This window comes from Macrobrachium rosenbergii, chromosome 24, assembly GCF_040412425.1.
Source record: "Macrobrachium rosenbergii isolate ZJJX-2024 chromosome 24, ASM4041242v1, whole genome shotgun sequence".
Classification (NCBI taxonomy): domain Eukaryota; kingdom Metazoa; phylum Arthropoda; class Malacostraca; order Decapoda; family Palaemonidae; genus Macrobrachium; species Macrobrachium rosenbergii.
Genome location: NC_089764.1, coordinates 27166236 through 27175583, shown reverse-complemented (window position 1 = coordinate 27175583; position 9348 = coordinate 27166236).

Sequence of the window (9348 nt, the reverse complement as noted above, 5' to 3'; positions counted from 1 at the left end):
CGTTTATTGGAGTTGGGGTTTGTGGGGAAACATGAAAGTGTATTTTACAGTGTCCTTCGTTCTGTTCATTTTACGTTTTTTTTTTTTTTATAATTAGACCTCGAATGAAATCATTGTACCGTCAGTGCTTAGCCTCGAATACAACACAAATAAAAGAAAAAGATAGTCCGCAAATAATTAAACATTTACGAAACTATCTTTGTTCCAAACAGATCATTTCAACTAAAAAGATGTTCCTTTCACAAAACTATTTATTTAATTCCTTCGCGTGCTATTATTTAACTGAATGATAAAAGAAAATAGGTTGTTTTCTCTCGCGAAAAAGAAGAACGTTTCCCACCACAAACAGAGGAGAGAACCCAGTCTCAAGAAATGGAACGGAGATTTAGTGGTGTCAAGGGGATCGGTGGAGGGAGTGGGGGTGGGGAGGTGTTGTGTTGGGGGAAAGTGGTGAGTGAAACAAAACGTTTACAATATCTGCCACGTGTCTGGAAACGAAACGAGGAAGAGTGGTGGGTTGGGTGAGGTGGAAATGAGGTTTGGTGAGGTTGTTGTGAAGGATGATATACAAGATTATAAACATATATAGGTAATAGAGGCCTTTAGAGGGAGGAGAAATAAATGTAAACAAAAATAAAAAAAAATCCGTTTGGGCAGCGGTGATCAGTATTCAATTAAACATGAGCTCTCTCTCTCTCTCTCTCTCTCTCTCTTCCTTGTCATTGACAAATGAACGTAAAGGATATCATACTTGGGCTCAGTAAGTGTTTATATATATATATATATATATATATATATATATATATATATATATATATATATATATATATATATATATATATATATATATATATTAGGCTCACATACATATTTTTATCCTGTCAGGTAATGCAGGATAAACGTCTCCATACAAATATTGACTTAGTGAGGAACTCATTAACCGTGGGAGACAAATTTTGAATTAAATGACTCAAACGCCAAGCTGCAATTTTAATAGTTTTTTCTCTCATTATTAACTATTTCATTTACACTGACTACAAATTACCTTGTTCTATTCATCCAACATTTATTTCGTCAATGACCATTTATCCTCATAGCTCTGTTTGTCATAAGAACGTTAATATTGCTCGTATTTACCTTCTAATTTTTGCACTTCCAAAACGCTTGGGAAATCCTTCTTTAGCTCTTAAGTATCTTCATTATTCCCATTTAACTCAAAAGATTCTGCAATTTATAAATATTTCAAAGCCCTTTAGTCTATGAAATGTGCACCCTTGATTTGAGTCGGGTATTTGAGCTAATTGGTATACGTAAAGTAGTCATAGTCACATCATTGTGATTCGTACAGTTGATTTTCTGAGGCCTAATATTTTTTGGGGGGGAGGGGGAGGGGGTTGTGCTAGGCGGGCTCTTGGGGCGCCTCTCATTTTCGGGTATCTGTGTTTTCAGTCCAAGTGAGTTGGTCAGTAAAGACCTCCTGACTGTATTGGGTAGGAAGAAAGCGTCCCAAATTACGTCCAGGGATAGCTTTAGCCGTCAGCATGCATTGGCTTATGATATTTTAAAGAGAGAATAGACATTTAGTTGTATAAATGAACCGATATTTGGATTTTCTTAAGGAATTATTGTCCTTATGAAAGAAACAGTGGCAATGGGAGAATCTCTGCCCTGTTACTTTTCAGGCATGATCTGAATTTCACGGGAACCTTATAAATGCAGGAGGTAGTTAGCGAAGTTCAGTTTTGAATGCAGTAATTAAAAGTGAATACTTATAAATTAATTGACAGAGGCCTTATAATTTTACCTACGAAAAGACCTTTTAATTTTATTGACAAAGAGGTCTTATAATTTTATCGACAAAGAGACCAATTAGTGAGTAAATAAATAAACAGATAGATAAATTACTATGCCACGGGGTGTGGGCGTGTGCGTGCGAGACACTCGGAGCATGAGTAAGCAATCATAAATGGCATTCAGTTATCCATTGCATAGGCCTTACTACATTCCAGTTATTTCATGTTGCAATATTCTTATGTTGAATGCCTTTTCATCTTTACACTAGGAACAAACCTTACATTAGTTGAGTGGTGTCGATATTAGGTAACCGTTATATTATTTTGATGGTGATGGATTTCTTACGTTGATTTTCCTTGTTACCTAAAAGAACTCTTCGACACGCATGCAAAATGGTGGCTGAGGACCTCCTTTCTCCCTGCAGGAAGTATATATATATATATATATATATATATATATATATATATATATATATATATATATATATATATATATATATATATATATATATATATATATAATATATATTAAAAAAACAAACTCATACAGAACTATGAACCTTGACCCGAGTTCGCAGACTTTCTTGTAGAAAAACACGTTTGCCCAAACGTGGAGTTAAATCAAAGAAAAACACGCCTGGACTCATTATTACAATCATTATTCCTCTTCTGGCCTCCTAATGAGAAGCGAAATCTCCGGCAAATAGCTTCCACGCTTCTGGAGGGCTCTTGAAAGGAACTATTTTTATGACTGTTGTTCGAAAAGTACTCGACTTGCCTCGCTTTTTGTCGAGTCTTTGCCATTGTTGTCACTGACGTCAGTTTCCCGCTTTTTATTTCTTTGATCCCCGTTGATCCATTTGAGTCCTTCCTGGCTCTGTTCTTGGAAGTCAGTAATTAAACTTTTAAGTGTAAGTTTTTCCCTGCGTCCGTTTAGTTTTCTGTAAAAGAAAACTTTTTTCAGTTCGCAGTTTTTCTGTCCGCCCTCAGATCTCAAAAACTACTGAGGCTAGAGGGCTGCAAATTGGTATGTTGATCATCCACCCTCCAATCATTAAACATACCAAATTGCAGCCCTCTAGTCTCAGTAGTTTTTATTTTATTTAAAGTTAAATTTAGCCATAATCATGGTTCTGGCAACGGTATAGGGCAGGCCACCACCGGCCCGTGGTTAAAGCTTAATGGGCCGCGGCTCATGCAGCATTATACCGAGACCATCGAAAGATAGACCTATTTTCGGTGCCCTTGGTTAAAGCTTAATGGGCCGCGGCTCATGCAGCAGTATACCGAGACCATCGAAAGATAGACCTATTTTCGGTGGCCTTCATTTTACACTGTAGCCGCTGTACAGAAAACTCGATTGCACCGAAAAAATTTCGGCGCATTTTTTACTTGTTTAATCATTATCATCGGTAAAGATATATACTTGTTATATTTCTTAATTCCTTTCGTTAGACACTGAAAATACGGTTGTCTTTCTTGTTTTTGTTTCACTGAAGTAAACTTCGATGAAACTTTTTTAATCAACCTGAGAACAAAAGCTGTATTTTCCGATACATATTTTCACATTCATGAGAAAAGGATGTGTATTACATACTTTATATTATGTATAGGACACAAGCCTTGTGCATTGTTATCACTTCAGTCTAGTGGCAATAGTTTTCTGCATCTTTTCTAAGTCTTATAACCACATCTGCTTGAAGTTCATGTCTGACTCGTCATTTGGAACCCTTTTCCTTATTTTACTTATTTATTTTCCTTCGGCTAAGGTTGCATAAAAAAGTATAATCTTCCATATCTGCCAAACTTCTCACAAAAGAAGATATTCTTAGTTACATATATTTCGCATTAATATACCTTCAAGACCACTATGTTATACCGAAGGAAGATTGAGGTACCGTCTCCATCATCACCATCGAATGGTTTGTTCCTTTTGTTCTTCCCCTGCATGCAAATGACGCTGAGGATTTAAGACCTGCGCTAATTTATGCAGACTGATACTGGCCACAAGCACAGTGACTGCAAGAATTTCCCCGGTGAAAGCAGGAATGCATTATCGGAATCCTCTCTGAGGGATTTGAGAGATGTCTCGATTGGGTTTCGTTCTTTGTTCTGGATGGAGTTTCAGAAAGTATTTATAGCCTACAGCGAAGATGAAAGCTGGCCATCTATTCGTCTTTGTCTAATCTTATGTCTTGCCATAGCTCAGAAATGTACTGATAAATTTTCGGGATATTTTTTACTTATTTTGAAATGGATCCGGATTCACTGTCAGATTTTGGTAAGTATGCATTATGATAACTTATGTATATCCATCTTTATGAATTCGGGAAGTAAAGGTGATTTATTTAAAAGTCTGAATTTACACAAACAACATCGTACAGCTTTCAGTACATGAGTAAATGTATAATGGAAGTGGATAGATATACGTAGAGAGAGAGAGAGAGAGCTCTACACTTGCTCCAATATACTTTCGTATGATTATGTGTGCCGCACAGTTACTGCACCAAGAAATAACAAGACATATATGTAAGGCGTGTATGATGAAGCTTCGTCTTGAGCTGCAGCCTTTGTCTATATTCTGTGGTACTGGGTCTTCGTTGTGTTTACAGCTTGACCGTCAGAGAAAAACAACGTCGGTGCTGAAAAAATCATTATTATTTTTCTGTTGCATAATTTTTCCTAAGGTGGCGTGAGTTTTGACATCTTAATTATTTGCGTTAACATTTGTACGGTGTTTAGTATCTTTAGGCATACGTTCAGTTAGACACGGTTCAGCAAATCAACATTGAATGTTCATCAGCTAAGGTATTTTTCTCTTCATTTTTGTTCTTCACCACTCCAGTAAGTCTCTCTCTCTCTCTCTCTCTCTCTCTCTCTCTCTCTCTCTCTCTCTCTCTCTCTCTCTCTCTCTCTATTTCCAAGACTGGAAGATGCAAAATATACCGGAAGATGCGTTAGCAATTCTCTGGTAGACATCAAAGGTGCCTCACACTGAGGGACCTGGGGCAACCCGAACGAACTGTAAGGTCTGTAAGGTAAGGTAAGGTTCCTCCGTATGTACCCATCCCAGCAAGCATTTCACATATCTTTCTTTTCTCAATGGGCTAATAGTTATCACCTCTTGCTTGTCAAGAAAACTTGTTTTTTAATAAAAACCACAATCTGAGCCTCTCACCACAATATAATATCGACAGGTAATATCCTCATACTCAGTGAATATATATCTGCTGTGGAATCATGCCATGAACCCCTGGGATAGGTACTTATGAGAGAGAGAGAGAGAGAGAGAGAGAGAGAGAGAGAGAGAGAGAGAGAGAGAGAGAGAGAGCAGCTAGATTTCAAAGGAAGCCTGAAGCTCGGGCTCAGTAAGGGAGCAAGTTTCTGAAGCTTTTTGAAATCGCATACGATCATACTCCCGAATCCTCCGGCAGGTAACATGGACCACGTCCCAAATTTCATTTCCGCTTTCGGGGAATTTTAATCCCAGAGGCAGGCAGGGGGAAATGAGTCGAGATTGCGAGCTTATTAGCAAAATATTAGAGACATGAATTAGATATGTGGCGATGAAGCATCTCCACTTGAACGATAAGAGGGAGAAAGTCTGAAACGATTGAAACCGACTTTCATGGTTAATATAGAGCGTAGGGATCTGTTAAATTACAGCTGTATTTAGAGGATGAGCTTTTATGACTAAGAGATCAGGTTTACGGAACTTTACATCGTGAACTAAATGAAAGTGGTTTTCAATTTGACGCGTTTTATTTTAGACATTTTTCATTAACAGAGAATCTGTAATGTATAAAAACCTTTCTCGTGTGTCATATGTTTATTTTAGACATTTTTTCATTAACAGAGAATCTATAATGTATAAAAAACCTTTCTGGCATGCCAGATGTTCTAGATGTAAATGTTAATGGCCTTTTGTGAATAAGCAAAAATAAAGTTAAAAGGAAGTTATACAGATTCATGATCTCTGGAGGGACATGGGAAATATTCGTAATAAAAGAACTTACTGATTGTAAGGGAAATTTTTAGCTCATGTATTTTAAATTTTGTACAGCTGAAAGAAATGTCTGACTAATTGTATGTTAACTGATTTTATTAGGTCGTACGTCTCAAGGGATAAGTTATTTTACCAGTACTGTTGTTTTTATAATATTTGTTTATGTATACTTGTTGTATTCTTGTGAATAAAGCGTTTATTGGATTTATTTTTCTGTTTTGCCGTAATTGACTATAACTTTCTCTTTTAAACACGTGTATATCACGCGTTTTACGTTATGCCTGAAGCTTTCTCCTTTCCTTTCTTTTTCCTTTCTTTTTAATACCACCGCGGGACTAGAATACCAAAGTGATATGTCATTTTGCTTGAAGTTTTTATGATTTTCATATGAAATAATATAATTTTATCTTATCTTATGCTAATTTTGTCAAATGAAAAGAGATATTCACATTAATTTTCTTGCTAAAATGTTGCCATTGTTGTTGGAAAATAATCTCTTCCGGGAGGTGTGGTATTGCGCCACTTTATAATATTGAACGTAATTAAATAATCGTGAACAGTCAGTCCTTATTAAATAATATATATATATATATGTGTGTGTATATATATATATATATATATATATATATATATATATATATATATATATATATATATATATATATATATTTATATTATCCTCCAGAGCATTTACCTTCAATCAAAACAAAATCGCACCGTGTGCTGTTTATTATCACAGAAATCATTCTACTGGAAGAGAGTAATTTTCACAGCAAAACACTAATTAGCAACTTTTATTAATTCAGGAAATTGTCATGGTTCAACAAATATTTTGGATATAATGTTCACAACAAGTTTTATTAGTTCGAAAAAACAATTTTAAGGTACCGAAGCTTGTAAAATATGCAATTCCATCCTCCATCTCTCCTCTCTCTCTCTCTCTCTCTCTCTCTCTCTCTCTTTCTCCTTGCACAGAAGTAAGATGGAAATAAAAAAACAGAACAAGTTGAATTCGTACATGTTTATAATGAACAGCTAGAAAACGTTCCATTACAAATAGGCCACCTACTATGATGTCCTTAGAGATTTTGCAATTACGTTAATGCAGTTGCTTTTGAACCTAATATATAAATAAATTAATTCAAGGTCATAGTTAAAGAATTAAGGAGGACTTGATAAAAGGGAATCTGATCATTCATCTGAAGAGACGTTGAGGGAGATTGAATGATTTCATTATAATATGTTAAAGTGGCTTATTCCTCCGAGATCTTAGAACCAGATGAGGACTTCGCTTTGGGTGTGAATTTGGACCAATTTGAGGAAGGTGCAACTCCGAGATGTGGGAAGGAGTTGGGTCCTTGTTTGTATTATCCTAAGGTTCCTTTTATCTCGTTTGTCTTAATCAGGTTCCATTTCTGTCACTCCCTGTGTGTGAGTGCAAGTCTGCTCTTCTTTGTTTATTCTGATGGTTTTTGTAAACAAATTTCTCGACATATTTTTTAATTATTTTCTTGGTTTTTTCCAGTTTCATTTTTATGTCTTTACCCCAAAGTTTGATTTCCCTGCGCCTGTTTTCTCTCTCTCTCTCTCTCTCTCTCTCTCTCTCTCTCTCTCTCTCTCTCTCTCTCTCTCTATATATATATATATATATATATATATATATATATATATATATATATATATATATATATATATATATATATATATATATATATATATATATATATATATATATATATATTCTTTAAAAAAATATATATATATATATATGTGTGTATATATATATATATATATATATATATATATATATATATATATATATATATATATATATATATAGCTTTATTATTTTACTCGTTTCCTGTATTTTATGTTTATTCCTTTATTCGTTATGTTTCATCCCTGGTTTTCACTCACCAGCATCTTTTTCTACTCGCAACATTTCCCGTTTCCTTTCTTTCCTCCAATTTTCTTTCCTACAATATTTCCCTCCATTGTTTCTCAATTTCTCCTCACCTCTCTGGCGTATTCGTTCGATCTCCCTTTCATTAGAAAGTTCCTCCCGAGTTCGATTCCCCTCCAGAAGTTGTTCCTGGGGCGTCAGGTACCAGTGGCTTTGGAATTCGAATCTAGTTTTGTTTGCAGTGTGTCTGAGGCCTGGTGTTCGAATTCGAATCAACAAGTTTATTTTGTTTCACAGTTAGGTTTATTGGATTAGTTGTTTGCTTTATTGCAGGTGCGTGTGTCTAGTTCCTTTTGTTTCATAGCATATTAGAAGCAGTGGATTTAATGGAAAATTCTCTTGTTTTATGAAAAGAAACTATTATTGTCTGTTTATGGTGTATGAAATAAAACGGGTTTGCTTCCAGATGTAAGTATAAATTACATTTGTTGATTAAATTCATTTGTTTTACTTTTTAAAAGTTTGGTAACCATTCACTATGACTGAAACCATTCCTTTTCCCCTAAATACTCCGGGAAAAAGAAACTACCACGGGATTCGGGAAGACGAATTAGATGTGTATTCATAATGTTCATTTACCTCTTTTGTGTGATTACTTGTGTATTCCTGTTTGTAGTCCTATTGGAAATATCTAAAATATTTGAATTTTTATTCTGTAAGTTTAAAAAATCGCCTTTTACTAGGTTAAAAAGAGGCGTTCAACATGATTATTAAACAATGGACGCTATAGACAACGACATTATATATATATATATATATATATATATATATATATATATATATATATATATATATATATATATATATATATAACCTACATATATATATATACATATATATATATATATATATATATATATATATATACATACATACATACACACACACATATATATAAACCTATATATATGTATATAAACCTACATACATATGTATATATGTATGTATATATATATATATATATATATATATATATATATATATATATATATATATATATATATATATATATATATATATATATTTATATATATATATAGATGTATGTGTGTGTATGCTGTTTATACCCTGTAAATATGTCGGTTCAAGAACATGGCTTGTTTTTTTAAAGGAGGATTCTAGTATTATGGAAATTTGTGAAAGGCAGTTTTGTCGAATGCTTCCAGTTATTCATTATAAACATCATACATGAATTCATTTGTTTCATTTTTCCTGTTACTTCTGTGCAAAGAAAAGATGGAAGAGGGCAGGTTGAAGCAATGACAGATTTTGCAAGCTTCGGTACCATTAAATTGTATTTTGAAATAATAGATTCCGTTCTGCACATTAGGCCCAAAATGTCTGTAGTGCCCCGACCATTTACTGAACTAATAAAGGTGATAAATTAGTGTTTTGCTGCGAAAGTTACTCCTTCCACTAGAATTATTTCTATGATAAGAAATAGACAGTACACGATGCGATTTTGTTTTGGCTGTGGATAGACGCTGTGGAGGTTAAAGCACGTATGTTTATTCATGTTATTGGGAAGGAGATGGCTGTTCACCATTATTTATATACGTTCAGTATTAAAAAGTTTTGGGATAATA